Source organism: Dicentrarchus labrax, unplaced genomic scaffold (assembly GCF_905237075.1).
Source record: "Dicentrarchus labrax unplaced genomic scaffold, dlabrax2021, whole genome shotgun sequence".
NCBI classification, from domain to species: Eukaryota; Metazoa; Chordata; class Actinopteri; family Moronidae; genus Dicentrarchus; species Dicentrarchus labrax.
This window is the reverse complement of record NW_026136715.1, coordinates 25,145,495-25,161,228: the sequence shown is the minus strand read 5'-3', so window position 1 is coordinate 25,161,228 and position 15,734 is coordinate 25,145,495. Positions and strand designations below refer to the sequence as shown.

General features: G+C 40.0%; 1 long non-coding RNA gene across 5 annotated transcripts in view; it reads right to left on the bottom strand.

Annotated features, from left to right (window-relative positions):
- Positions 1-3,086: 3,086 nt before the first annotated feature.
- The window catches only part of LOC127377299 (uncharacterized), a 37,372-nt gene continuing 24,724 nt past the window's right edge, over positions 3,087-15,734 (bottom strand). For 4 of the 5 annotated variants that reach the window (XR_007887660.1, XR_007887663.1, XR_007887662.1 and 1 more), the window contains one exon: positions 3,087-6,912. This is a non-coding gene — a long non-coding RNA (uncharacterized LOC127377299). Of the gene's footprint in view, positions 6,913-12,731; positions 14,167-15,734 lie in introns of those variants that run through there. The other variant, XR_007887661.1, reaches the window with a different exon arrangement.

The following is a 15,734-nucleotide window of genomic DNA, read 5'->3' as shown; positions in this document are numbered from 1 at the left end:
AAGAATCAAGTGTTTCTGTTCACAGCACAGACTTTTAATGTGAAGCCAGTTACATGGTTTTAGCCGTGCTGGACAAGTTGGCTTATCCTACACATGTAAATTATAGTTTAAAGTGACAAGAGATAACACACTTTTACAAATGATTTACATAATGACTTTTTTAGCCTACTCTACTTGTGCTACTGTTACCATGGTTACTGTTTACCATTATTCTGCCTTACTCTGCGAATCGTTACAGTCTCCGCACACTGCACCGTGTGTTCCGACAGCAGCTTGTTAGCTTAGCATCCGCAGCAGCTTCAGTCCAGTGTCTACACAGGTAATAGTACTCTGACTTCTTTTGGCTTTGGTTAGCTGTTGATGTAGGTAGTTCAGATTTTATTTCATGGGTAAAAAAAGTTTCCAAATTGCTACACAGTGCGAAAAACCAAATTAGTCACCCTCTTCTGATTGTCGCATCAGTTGCTAATTACGAGTCAGACTGTCCTGATCCTAGTCCAAACCATTGACCGTATATATAATGGACAGAGCTTCCAGGTCTGAAAAGTGAAGCCAATGCAGAACTGTCTTAAACCTGCATTCTATGTAAAGGCCAGCAGGGGGAGCTCCACTGGCTGCGATAACACACCGATACCATACAGTCTTATGAAGAAATGACCTGACTTCTCACTTGATTTATGAGCTCAGTAAACAGTTTTTTAATGAGTTTATGGTCTCATTTGCTAGTTTTTTTTTTTCCATACAGCATGATGTTCATTTAGTAAACTATGGTCCAGTTTAGAGTAAAACAGATCAAACTGTCAAACTGCAGTGCTGAACAAATATGGATCAAGATTCTGTTACTGCGGTGTCTATTTCTCACCAACATTTTTCAGAAACATTTTATGTACTGTCTAGCTGTAATACGTGATTGTAACCAGGCGAGACGCCATTGCAGTTGACGTCACGATAGGTTCACACTTGGTCCAGAGAAAAAGAGTATAATATCTGTAACTGCCTCTTCATGATGTCATGATGGCTATTTTCAGCAACAGTTGCACAGGCTCCTTTCAAAGTGACCACAGCTGGCAGTAATGGGATAATAGTAAATACTAAAATGTTGGTTATCAGTAGCTGAAGTAGAGGAAATGCCTCAGTGACAATTTTTACACAGTTTCTATCTCACATTTACGGACTAAAGCCACCATAAGCTCATACCAGACCAAAAAGAGTGTCGCTTTTATTGTATTGAATTGAATTCAACAGTTCGTTTGGAAGAGGTAGAAAGTGCTAGCCAATATATTCTTAAAAAGTTACAAGTTACAGGTTACAAGCTTTTCAAGTCTAGAAATGATTAAGTTATTACAACTCAAAGTTAAGCAACTGTCACATTGTTACCAAATAAGCTATTCTATATAAAACAGCTTGTTTATGAGAAACAGATGTATTTTATTATATTGCATACTTTAAAACAGCCAGAAACAAAGTAGGTTCAACAGGTTTACTCTTATTTTTCCCTTGTTCTTATTGGCTCTGAGATCCTGTAGTTATATCTGTCCCATCTGGTAACAGCTTTTTGCATGCTGTGTCTATTTCAGGTACAGTGGCTGACTCATTCCTCCCGTGTAATTACCTCCCGGCGGGGCAGCCTCCGTCGCCGCCTCATAGATTGTACAGTAAATGAAACGTGCAGTGAGGGAGGCCACTTCAGGGAAATCCCTCTTAAACGGGGTATCCCACGATGCAAGGAAACCCTCTGTAGCCCCTTCCCCTCCACGTCCTCGCCATCCTCACATATGCACAACGCCCATTTTTAAACCAATACGCCTTCGGCAGCTTTCCACTGTTATTCTGTCTGTTTCCATCCCTTCTTTCCAGGCCGTGCCACGATGGCCATATGGTTTTAATTCATTCCAAATGGCGGGAAAAGTAACGCTCTCTTCTCCTCCACTACTTGCTGTGGCCTTTGTCCCTTATAGAGTTTGCAGGCAAACACACTGAAGTGCACGTACACATGCTCACTCACACCCAGATACAATTAGACACATAGAAAGACAGTGAGAGTAAACGAAGGACCGGAGAGAAAGAAAGCTGGACTGAAAGAGAGGAAGAGCCAATTGGGGGAGTTGATAAATATTGCATATGTTCACTAGCTGCAGCATGTGAGTATGAAAATGCAAAATGACAATCTGAAGCCCCCTGAATGCTCCTCGGACGGTGCTGATGTCTGGTCGTAGAGGAATTTCTCTGTCTGGCAACCATATGTTGGCATCTCAGGAAGTCAGACAGTGGGCCGTTCACTGACCTTTTGACGCAGTCCTCCCTGCTCATACAAGAGCTATGGAAAACGTTTGTGGCTCTGTAAAATGGGACTGCATGATTGAACGCTGAATATTTAAAGTGAATTGACAATTATATTTAAATTTAAACTAAAAGTTTTCTTCATATTATTATTATTATTATTATTATTATGTATTATTTTAAAAAAAAATAAAAGTTTAAGTCCGTGGCTTAAAGGACCAGTGTGGATTTATGGTACATGTCCACAGGATCAGTCATTGCCACACTTTCCATTCATTGTTTATGTGAGCAGCCATGCAATTTATCCCTCTCTTAAAATTAAAATTGTTCATAAAATCACTTTATCACATCATAAAATCTCTTTAACTGCCTCTGTTGTCATTGAAATTAAAGTGATTTTATGAACAATTGTAATGCTTGCCCTCACAAATATTGCATGAATGGAATGACAGTACTGACATTGTCAGTCAAAAGTAAAAATGTACCCCCCTTCTGAATGTTTACATCTGCCCTTGGTCAGTCCTGTAATAAGGAATGTTAGGTGCACTTGTTTCTTCTTTCTTTTCTTTTTTTTGTTTGTCCGTCTGTTGTCTGTGACAGGTCTGTCAGGTTGATTTTGGGTTTGGTCTGTCTTTGTCTTTTTCTTGTTGGGATTGTTTTTCTATGGTTATTTGTAAAACAGAAAATTGTTCTATATGATAATTGAAAAATTACAAATAAAGTGTTAAAAAACAAAAACGAAATGAAGAACAATGTAAAAAAAAAAATAACAACTATATTTTTACTTTTATTTATTTAAAAAAAAAAAAAATTTTAGAATTACATTTTTGACCAAATAAGTACAAAAAACAACAAACACCAAGGAGATACATACTGATTTCTAATTATATATACATTTTAATTTCACTTCAGCTTTATTAATTTTAACATTTTTTGTTTGTCTCCAGCTCATCCTTACTCTTGACAGTCTCTGATTCAGTGTGTACATTCTGTACAATGTGAGTACAGACGTTTGTGTGCATACTTTGTATGCATAAGCTATACATACAGTGTGTCTCTGTTTGGCTGGGTGCTTGTGAGCCTCCTAGTGTGTGCTCTGGTGCACAAGGCTCCTGCATCATGCAAGCAGTCTTGCATGCATAAGTCCATTTGTGTTTGTGCGCTCGTGTGTCTTCTTATTGAGTCCATGTGTAGCTTCTGGGTGTGGCGTTTATGTCAATTTGTCCTTTCTCTTGACCATTGACCTGGGAGTGGCAGATGATGGCCAGGGACTTAAAGAATGCAGAAGTTGCCAGACTCAGGCCTCCAGCCTTCCTTTCCTTCCTGAAACTGTCTCACTTCCCCCCGTGCTTGAAACTCTCTCTTTTTACTAAAGAATTTTTTTTTTCAGTTTTATTGTTTGTATCTTTTCCTGTACAAACTTTTCGTCCTCTTTCATCGGCTAGTTGGAATTACAGTCTCTTATCTGTCCTTGGTCTCATTTGCTTCCGACCTCCTATCTCCTTTCTGCAAAGTTTTTCTCCCTCTCTCCCATCGGTTATATGACTACAGCTTACACTTTGCTGTTGTACTCTGTCTCTACTCCCTTTTTCTTCCCATGGCCATCTATCTCTTCAACCACCCTGTCTGCTACTCCCTCTCCTCCTCTCCCTTCATCCTATCCAGATCTTGTGTGCAGTATTGTGAGCCCTCTAATCATTTACTGGCTTTTGGTGTTTTCTTTTTCTCTCTCTAGCTCTTTCTTTCTCAACCTGACCTTCCAGCTGCAGAGCTTTGCTCGGATCCTGTTCTGCATGCCCGTCCCCCCACAGGAATGTGCTGTTTGTACATAAACATAACAAGTTGACTGATAAGAACGTGCCTGCACAAGGACAGCCTTCTGACCAGTAACACAATACTATCAGGGGAACTGCAGAGGAAGAGGGCCAGATGAGTCATTAAATTCTAGTTTTGAGTTCAGTAGGGGGGAATTCCAGACCGGTGGGTCGATGATGCACTCAGTGTGCAGGTCCCAAACATAAGAGTTTATCATTGTGAGGTTACTATTTTAAGTAGACTTCCTTAATGAAACTTAATAAAGTATCTGTCTCATATCAGTTCATACTGCGCCAATGGGTTGTTCTGACCCAGTGATAATGTATAACTGTTGGGTTATTTATCTGTAAGATCCCCTCCAGACATGTGTTACTGTATTTATAAAAATAGTTTTTATAAATAGTTGCTTGGAACAACAATGTGTGTCTGTTATTTCTGCATAGAAGTATCATTTCCAAGTTAAAATCCTTAAAAAGTCATCTTCTCATTCAAATCTAGCCTCATTAAAAATTCCTGACCTGATGAATATGCTAATTGTGAATGTTGATTAGCTCATTTTGTTCAAACATCCAAACCACATTTTTGAGTGGAGGGGGATTTTAAAAAAATATGGTTAAAAAGATACCAGGTCAACCTGTGTTTGACAAAACAATTTGGATCAAAAAAGCAAATTGGGTCAATTTGTTGGCCTGATGGTTTCTAGAGTGTAGTTACTTTGCTTGTGAATAATTATTGCAACAATTATGTGCAAACTAAGACAGACATTGGTTTGCTTTGTCGGCACTCTGCGGGAATGACACACAACCGCTCAATCATTGACCAGTGGTTTACTCAATAACCAATACAGAGACCTTGAGTTAGAGCAAGCAGCAGCTGGATGTAACAACTTAGTCATGGATGCCTGAGCCAATCTCCCATGAAACGATGGGTGTGGATGCACCGGTTTCCATGGAAACAGGACGTAGCAACCGACTCATTGACGAAAATGGATAAACCTTCAACTTCCCTTCAAAATAGGAAATGTTACTCATTTCTGCAAACATCCAACCTATTCTCTTGCCGGCAGACTTAACATCCCCAGGATCTCGTCCCTCCAATTCACAAATCTCCCATGTAAGGCATTACATAAAGGTGTCGGATTACATGCAAACACATGCAGCCGGTCCACACAATGGCAGCATTTTCTTTTGCCACTGTGCTGAACAGACAGCTGGTCATTTCCATAAGAGGAAATGCTGGAGGAACAGCAGTGACATCTCCAACATTCGACTGAAATCATTCCAAATTGAATTTTTATTTTTTATTTTTGTGTGGAATTGAGGTTTAGGTTAACTGAAAAGGTTTCACGAAAATAACCTCAGAAAGCCCACTTTTCAGTAGCTTCCTATTTTATAGGACATACAGCAGAAGGGGGCAGTATAATGCAGGTGTTTGGTGCACAGGTAGAGGCAGCAAGTGTCAGGTGAAGAACATAATTATACGCCCCACTGTAATCTTTCCAGATCTTTGCACTCCTCCCCTTAAGAGTAGATTTCACCAGTGGCTGTCCTTTATTGCGTAATGTTCGGCTCTCCTCTTATGTGGGCTAATCTTGTCATTTGTGATGTTTTGGGCGATTCAATCTCTCTCTCTCTCTCTCTCTGTGTGTGTGTGTGTGTGTGTGTGTGTGTGTGTGCGATTGAGATTGAGGGTGAGAGAGACATCCAGTGGAGCACAGGAAGTACCTCTGGGGGAATTTGAAAGCGTGGGTGTGGGTGTGTGTGTGCGTGGGTGCATGTGTGTGTGTGCGTGGGTGCATGTGTGTGTGTGTGTTCTCGGAATCAGTGTTCTTATCAGCGGCAGGGGAGCCAGCAACATTAAAGGTGTTGTGACTGGTTTCCAAAACAATGCCTTACAGAGAAAATAAACTGTGCATTCCCACATGCTGACACAAAAAAGTGTCTGACTGTTATCTGAACACAGCATACTGACCGGGTAGGAAATAACAGGTCTGCATACTGCACCCCTCCCTGCTCCCCTTTAGCCCACTCAGTTACCCTGCCCCCACTCTGCCATGAGCTATTTGATTTTATCCCTTTACATCTCTTTCTCTCTCTTTGGCTTGCCTTATTTTCTCTGGTCTGTCAGCAGGACCCTTCCTCCCAGTTTGATCTCCAGGTATTCTCCCCGAGGCCATAGCTCCTGCTGTTAAACATGTCAACCCGGTTTATGTTTTCTTCCAAACTGCACATGCAGTGTATTGTTCTCTGGATGCCAAGAGGTGGAAGTGGCCCTTGGCTGTTGTGGCACGTGGCTGTGACAGGCTAATTTTTGCAGTTTTGGTGACTAGAGGCGCAAGTGCTCTCCTTTAGCTGCACTTTACAATGTGGAAAAGACAATGAATATGCTGTTAGACATATAATGTATTAGTAGGTGGAGTCGGAGGAGGTGGAGTTAATGTTGGCGAATCACTGCAGCCCCTCTCATCGCCTTTAAAAGCAGCTGAAAGTGTAAGCTAGTCGGCCGACTTCTCTGAAGGGAAAACTGGAGGAACAAATATGGTAAATATTAAAACATACAGCACTCCAAATGTCTGTTTAAGGTCAAAACTGTCCCTTCTTGAGTTAACATTTACATACAAGACACTACAATCCCTATATATGATCATTTCCAATATATATATAGATATACATATAAAAACATACGTATAAAAATCCTCCATGAAACATTAAGGACAATTAAAAAGCATGAATGCCTGCAAAATGGACTCCTTATCATCATCCTCAGGCTTGCTTCACAATCCCAGTCTTCACACACTGCTCCAATAGCTGTCTTTATCTGAAAGGTAAAGAAAATAAAGAAACCCACAAGTTAAGTTACACCACAGTACTGTATCAGTTCAGCAAACATCAACATCACCTTAATCGCCGCTTAAGGCCAAACCTAAGGGACTGACTTCTGACTTAAGCTCAGTGCAAACAAAGACAACAGTAGTTACTGTAGCTGACTATCTAGACATGTAAACTATGTCTGCTCTACTGCAAAAGTAACCCAGAACAAGAAAAAGTTAGTCCAAGCATGAAGTTTTGTCCACAATCACCCCCTTAGTGCCATTAAAAAAACTGAATGAATGAATGAACTATTGAGTGTTTAGGGAGTGAATGAGTGAACCAGGGACAAAGTCATTTACAGCCATTAATAATGTTCATTCGCATAAACCTTATCACCTTAGCTTGCTCGAACCTAGAGCTAGCGAGCTGAAGTGATTTATGTTTGGTCCCACTTGGACAAGCAGCTAGTTCATGCTACTTTTAAAAGCACAACTAGCATATGAGCTGTACTACATACAACATCAAATATTGTTGGCAGTGTTTTGGAAAAATAGCAATGAAATTTGAAATTTCTCATGGTCTCTTTATAAGAACCAGAAAGAACTCACAACATGTCTATTTTGTTGTGGCCACTCACATAGTACAGTTGTATTTCCTGTCCTGACTGAGGTGACCTAAAATGTATCCCAGTACCAACATTGGCCTAATCATTAGTAAATCAACATATATTAAAGGGTATTATGTGAATTTGGGGAGGTCTACAGTATATATAGACCTGTCACCTTACAAGAATGTTACCATTACAGTACTTCAAAAAAATCCTGGAATATTACAACTTTTTGCCAATATGTTTCAAATTCTCACTTTCTACAATTTCTGAACATGACATGGACATAATAGCAGGTCTGCGAAGAGACACAAAGTCCTGGTTCCTGCATGAGAGTCTGACCTCCACACTCTTAATATTCACTGTGCTGCATAAAGTATACACCACTTCCTGCACTGGTGCTGGATGTTGGCATTGGACATAAATCGTGCGGAATCTGGAAGTGATTCCGAGGATAATGCGATGTGAAAATCTTGCACTTTGCATTTTTACCAAGATGGAAATTGGTGGAAAAACATGTCATAATGTCATACCAAAATGAGTACAGAAATTGCACTGCAACAACTGATGTGCATAGCCACAAAATTACAAAATAGGTGCAAACATGCACATTTTATACGTATATGGTCAAAGTCTTGATAACCAGGGCGTGTGCTCAAAAACCCTCATATTTTGTAGATAAGGATGTAAAAAGGCACTTTTATGTGTTCAGGGCTGGGTGTGAGGGTGTTAACACAACAACCAGGTGTAGACCCGTATCAATAATTGACACCGTCAGTAGAGGGACCACAAAAGGTGTTGAAGTATCAGCAGCAGTCATGTGATAGTTTCTGCAGAGCCTCTCACACGAAACTGTGCATGCGCACAGGCATGTCGTTTAAACACCACACACATATGCACACATACAATTCATTAATCTATTCACATCTATTTCACATCCCTGCAGAGGCCTTGTTGTTGTTATAGAATGGAGGATTAATTATGCAAAAGAAATAAAATGAAATTGCAAATCGGACTGAAGGCAAATCAGCTGCTCATCAGGAGTCTTTTGATGCAGTCTGAATGCAAAGTCCTTGCTGAACAACATTTTCAGGATATAAAGGCAGAATCACAAGTCATGAGAGTTACATAATTTTGTTGCGCAACCAAAATCCAGCCTCTCAAGCTGTCAAATAAATCTTTTTGGCCTTGTGTTGCCCCTCAAACTTATCAACAAAGCTGAATCCTGTGGAGTGAGCAAATGTGTCTTGTCTTGTATGTAACAAGTCATCTTTCTGCATCTCAGCAAGAAAATGGTCGAATGTTAGCCTAAGTTTGTGCAGCTGTCCTTGTTTGGACATTCCATTGACTTTATTTATTGTGGACATCCTAACTTTAACCCAACCTCAATTCATACCTTACCCCTAACCAGGACCTCAGAAATGATGTTTTACCCCATTAGGACTAGTCTTTGGTCCCCACGAGGTCAGCGTTTACACGAACAAATTTCCCCAATAGGTCATAAAAAAGCATATATATATATATATATACACACACACACACACACATTCTACAATTGCTAATCCAGTGTTGACCCAATTCCAGCAGGTGGTGTAACCTGTTGGTCCAGTCAGTTAAATCCAACAACATCTGTCATCCCATCTTCCCCCAGGATAATGTTTGGGTGTGTTTCATTTCAACCTGTGTAACCAGATGTGACAGGTTACAAGTGTACACACACACACACACACACACACACACACACACACCACTTAGAAATGGACTAACGGGGCAGAAGAGTTGAGATGGCCAAACTGGTTATCAGCGTTAGACTAGTTTGGTCTATTTCATTTGGGACAGGTCTTTAATTCATTTTGCACAAAACTCTTGCTCATCGAAGAAGAAAAATACTTTCAAATTGTTTATCTAAACCACTATGAATATAACTTGTATTAAAATTAGGCTATCAAATAACATATCAATTAGGACTCATTCATTGAATCATTTGATACTTTGGCCCTCATGGTTTCCATAAAATTAACTAAACGATTGAATTGTGGAGAATCTGACTGATTTAATGATGTCTAGCATATTGACAAAGGTTTAAACATTTATATTTGTGTAGGAGATCTAAGCAGCTTACAACTGGCTGAAGCGGGCGACCCATTGGGCTTTAAGAGGTTGTATACCTTGAAATAACTTCTATAAAATCCAGACCAGACATCTAATGAGACCTGTGTTTATTTGTCAAAATGTGTAGCCACACCGGGCTATTTGGGACCATGCTTTTACTTGAAGTTTTACGGTATATTTGTGTCTGCAGATGGCCATACAGTATGTGCGTGCATGCTTGAATGTGGGTTTTTGTGTGTGTGCACATATGGTTTGTGGTTCCACAGAAGTAAAAAAAAATCGGACAGACATCAAAGACGATTCGCCTGTTATAACAAATAGATTAGCTAACCATTGTCCAGTGTAGCAGGTTTCCCCTCCGAATACAGATATATGCTCACACACATATGTACACACACATACACCACTCTCTGGTGGGCCCTCTTGCTGTGGGTCAGGTCATTCGTAATTCACTCCAAATGTGTGGCTAAATTATTGAACCTGGGTGTGGTGGTTCACTGGGAGTAAGCAGTTATGTAATAAATGATAATACAAAAGAAGTACAAAAGTAAAATAGAATACATGAATAGAATGAAGGTAATTGATTTGTATTTATCTGACATAATTACATACTTTTACATTAGTTAAGTACTTTACAGCATAAAGTAGATTTAATAAAAAGAGACCGTAAAGAGTAGCAATAATTTGTTTATGACATATACATCTTTATGTGAAACACCCCCTCCAGTCAAAAACATATTTTTCTTCTAGTTTCTACAGTGTACTGTTTGATGTTCACTGTGCAGAGTGATGTATGTGCAGAGTTTGACTCTAGAAGGATGTTTTCACATTCATCTGCTGAAAGTGGAAAGTTTCTCTGTGCTCATTGCACATCTGATTTTAAGGGGCGGGGCCTACCAGCAGGATATGTGACATCACAAATAGTCTGGAAGTCAGTCCTGGTCCAGTGTGCAACTTGTACAGTGTGATGTAGAAACTTGAAGCCACCAGTGCACATCCACTGAGAATGGACTTTACAGTGAAGGAGGAATTAGAAAGTATTTTAAAGCAACCAAGAAGCAAGACCAAATGTCACACAGCACTCCAGAACAGTATGTTCCATGGGACAACATGACTTGCACCTAAAATCTACTTGCATCCCATCCAATTCAACAGGTTTCTGTTAAGAGTTCACTTTTTCCTGTTCTTTTATTTAAAGTCACCAAAGCTTTGACTCTGAATATAAGAGGTCAAATAGCAACCAATCCTGCTCACCTTGAAGTGCCTCATTTTCAGCCAGCTTCTGAGAGTAGGATTATGGGTTGTGGGCAGAAGACAAGTGAGGAATTGGACACCTCACATTCTTCCCTGAAACCCATAAATCTGGCTCTCCCTCCACACTGAGGCTCTTGTTTGGCTTTCGCTCTTTCTTTTTTTATTGCACTTTCACTTCATTCCACTCCCACTGCATAGCCCATAATCCAAGCCTGTATTCCCTACCCCATGGTTTGCATGAGAGATAGTCTGTGAGGTTGTGAGGGCTCTCTCTTTCCTCCTCTCTTTCTCTCACTCTCTAGTGCCTCAGGCGCTCTGTAGCGCCCCCTATTGTCTGTGATTTAATGCTACTGACGTGCTAAAAAGTTAAGCCTTTAAAGGAGTAGTGTGACATTTTTGGAAATAGGTTTATTCTTTATTTTGCCGAGAGTTGGATGAGAACAGCAAGACTGTTTGCTTAGCATTAAGACTGGAGGCAGGGGAGAGAAGCTAGTCTTGCTCTTCTCAAATGTAAACTTTAAGAACCAAATATGACATATTACTTGGTAAGCTGACCAACACATTCTCATGTTACCATTTAACATCTATATGAGAAGCCTTCTGAAAACGTGGTTAATGTTGTCAAACGGTCGCAGTTTGGTTAGATTTAGGAAACAGAACTACAAATAAAGATGTTACACGACACAAGTCAATTGCCATTACTGCTGCAACAAGTCTTGCAACAAGTCAAGCAACATAAGTCACTTGCCTTATAACTTGAAATAAGTCAGCACAGACTTTTGGTTTTACTTGAACCCCATTGTCCTGAGTGAAAGGTTCATATGTTTGTTTGACCCACCCAACCACCTCCGTAAGCAGATTTTTTCGCTCTTTATACTTTGTCACCTGACATGATGAGTTTACAGTGGAGTTAAATTAAAACCCGGAATGTCTCATACAGACACTAAAAGGTACTGTGTGCTTCTGTATGAGACGCCAAAGGACTGAGACAAAACATTGGTATTTAACACACTGGGAAAGAGAATGAGCTGGTCAGAGCCAGGCTAGCTCTCTTCCGCCTTCTTCCAGCCAATAAACAAAGCTAAGCTTACTGTTTCTACAGCTTCGTATTTTACACAGTCATCAGATTAACTTCTCTTCTAATGGCCTAAATAAATAGGACACGGATGTGGCATGACACGTGTGCCGCATCATTACCAGAGGGTTACATTATAGTCAACGTAATTATTCCTATTTTTAAACTGCTGTTTTATTTTTTTACTCTACATTTGGCTATACGCAAATATCTCATTGTACCCGACATGATCTTAACAGCAGAGCAATGTTAAAATCATGTGTATCCATGAGTCACACTTAATGAATTCAGTACCAGTTAATATAGCCTACGCTTTCAAACCCTGCATGACGAAGTGCATTATTACTCAGCAAAACACAATATAAAGTATATACACAGTGAACATGCAACCTTTTTTTTTTTTTTTTATGTAAAAATAAATAAATAAATAAATCCAGCTCCACCCCGTCTATGTCACACTTTTACCATGTATTTTGCATGTTACACTATATCTGCACAGGACAGCGTAGCATGAGCAGTACATCAGCAGAGCAGAAGCATCAACTTCACTCCTCTGTCTGTGTCTACGTACTGAAACCAGTCCTGTGTAGATGTGCTGTTACTCCCAAAATGCTGAACGATTCCTTTAACAGCTCCCCAAAGCTAACAGAAACACTACTTTGTGCTTTCAAAATGCACGTAAAGTAATGGGAAATAGTTTTGTCCAATTTCTTTTCTTAAGAAACAGAACTTAACAGAACTTTAGTGCCACTTCTTCACCTCCCCTCCCAGAACTCACCTATATCACCGCCCCGTCCTGTTGCCATGTCACACTCTATCCATCTTGCAAAACCCCCTTTTGTATCCTGTATCTGCCCACTCGCCCACAGTCACTCCCTTCCATCCCTAATGATGTTCGCTCCCATTCCTTGTCTTCCTTTGCTCCTTTTGCCCATTTTGGTGCATTCCAATCCTCTGTCATCATACCTGTTTTTCACTCAGGCCCTGCAGTCTACAAGTTTTCCTCTCTGCAGTAAACCAACTTCTGGACAAAGACTCTTTGGTGTTACTCTGGACTGCCCACTGTTCCCAGCTACTGCACAGAGGGAAAGAGAATAAAAAGTAGATGGAATTGCCAGTAAATTGGCTTATTTGTGCATTTAGCAGATTTTTTTTCCATGGACTTTGAAAATTCTAGTTTATCCCATCGTGTATATTCTATTGCTCGACATTGTTTAGCTTGTGGGCTCATTTTCTTTGGTTTTATAAAGTAAAGTAAAGTAATGTAAAGCGTATAAAGAGTCCAGCGCCAAAGTCTTCCAATTCTGGTGCAGAGAGCAGGCACAGAACCTTATCCATTCCACATATAATAGCCCTTTATGAGTCATTCGTGGTCAGGACAGGAAGCACAGATCCAGATTTGAGGCTTAGATTTGGAGATGTTCAGATGATTTTTTTTCTTTTGTGCCACTTCTTTTTTCTCTTCCTCACCGAGGAGTAGCCATGAGGGAATGAGTCACGTCAATTTTATTTCCCTTTCGTGAGTGCCTGCTGTTTGGCTACACCATTGTGTTTCTCTTTTATTGTTCTCCTCTCATCGTGCCAATGTACAATTTTGCTTACTTTGGAAGGTGTTAAAAGCCTAATTGCATAACCACATTTCAAGTTATGTTTTTGGGGATGAATGCAGTGTTTGAGATGCCAACATCCAGGTTTTTTATGCTTGGGAAAGTAGTAGCGTTTTGCAAATAAAGGCTGGATTGTGATGTTTGAACAGCCAAGCCTGGGACCAAACAGGAATCAAAAGTACTAAAAGTGCTTAAACACTTCACAGTGAACATCTCAAAGGCCAAGTACTGGCTGTTTGATACAGCTAGTGTTACCACAAACACAAAAAATGCAGGTTATCAGTGTTATCTTACTGTACCGGTGCCAAAGTGACACACCTTGGCATTAGCACAATAGCAGCTGGATTACCCTTTACCCCTCTGTTTATGTTAACTCTCTGATCTCTATTGTTATACCAGATGGCATATATTACGTATCACAAAGTGAAATTCAATCATCTCTATCAAAAGAGCACACGGAAGCTCCAATCGCAATGTCCCAATTTTCCCAACTTTCCCCGTAGATAGTCCATTAGTTTGCCACACAACCGTGATAAATTCCTCACACAAACACAACCATCCTCAAAACCATGTAACATCCATGTTTGGATTTAAATATTTTTTTCAAGTCTTACTCTGTTGTGATTCCCCTCACTGCAGTTCCAAGGTGGAGCTCTGTGCTTTTATGGTGAACAGACTGGGAGCCCTTCTTGACCTTTTTGGCATTTTTCTCATATCTCTGTTATCCTCTCTCGGAGAGGAGTATTTGTAGGAAAGCATGTCTCTGCAACCCGACACTCAACCTACGTAGTTTTAGGGGACTATCGCCACAATGGAACATCTCTCATCAGTTTGTGTTCTCCATACTTCTCTGTGTTTCATGGCTCAACATGATTTATAGTAAGGCCGATCTGGCATCTTAAAAGTACTTTGTGGTGATACGTGTGGTTTAAGCAAGAGGAAATTTTAGTTAGCTGTGAAAACTGTTAATATAATTTTTGATTTTGCCAGATTGATATATGAAGCACTTGGAAAATGTAGGACAAACAATCTAAAAAAGAATACTTTAACATTATGGAGATGCGCTTATTTGCTTACCGCTCTCATGTCTGTATGTAAAATATGAAGCTACATACAGCCTGCGAGCTTAGCATGGCTGGAGACAGCTAGCCTGGCTCTGTCTGCGGCTCTAGGGCTGTTTTTGATCTATAGATTGTACTTACACATTTTTTGTATGCCCGCCTTCGTGGACAGTCCGATCGAGAGAGGCAAAAAAAACTTTTGCCAGTAAAGGTGCACAAGGTGCAGGCACATGGAGGAATGGTAAACATCACTAATTAACTAACTCTTGTTTGGAGTGTTGTCACTACCATGGCGTTACCAGGCAACCAGCAGAGTCTTCAGGAAATACCAGCTCGTAATCGCCCATAAAACAACAACTTGTTATTTTAACTTTGGTTTTGCTATTGATTTAAACAAATATATAATATGACAATTATTGAGCTTTAAAGGTGCTGGCAGATTATTAAACACTGGATAGAACCAAACTCATTGATAATGCTAAGCTAAGCCAACAGCTGATTGCTCTAACTTCATAGATAGTGTGCAGACATGTGGCCAAGTACTATCATTTAACTCTTCAAGAAAGCAAACAAGTATATTTTCCCAAATGTTTAACTGTTATTTTAAAAGCCTCAGGATAAGCATTATTTATGCCTTTTTTCCTTTTTAACTTTTCCTTTTACATGGGATATTTCAAATAGATCAACTAACAAGGTCTACTCTACATTCAACACCATATACTCACCTAGCTCACCACAATGCATACTCAATGGGATAATTCAAAGTACAAAAGATAAGATATGGCTCAAATTGTTACGTAACTCTGTGCCACCCACATTAAGTGTCCACCATTTTGTCTTCAAACCCAAATTACCCCACATTACACCAACATGAAGAGGGCCTCACTCAGCAGTCAAACATTAGAGTAGGCCTAACTTAAACACTGCAATCAGGCTTTGTATATCATACGCTTTTGTGTGAGTTTAAACACAGACACACCCAGGTACCTACAAGGCCAAAGCAAGCAAAAGCCAACCATGAGCAGGAATATATGTGCTTTTATACTATGGGACACTAAAGAGAAATGGTTTGACATGTTTTTGTACCTGCGTTTCTCTCCACCAACTCATACA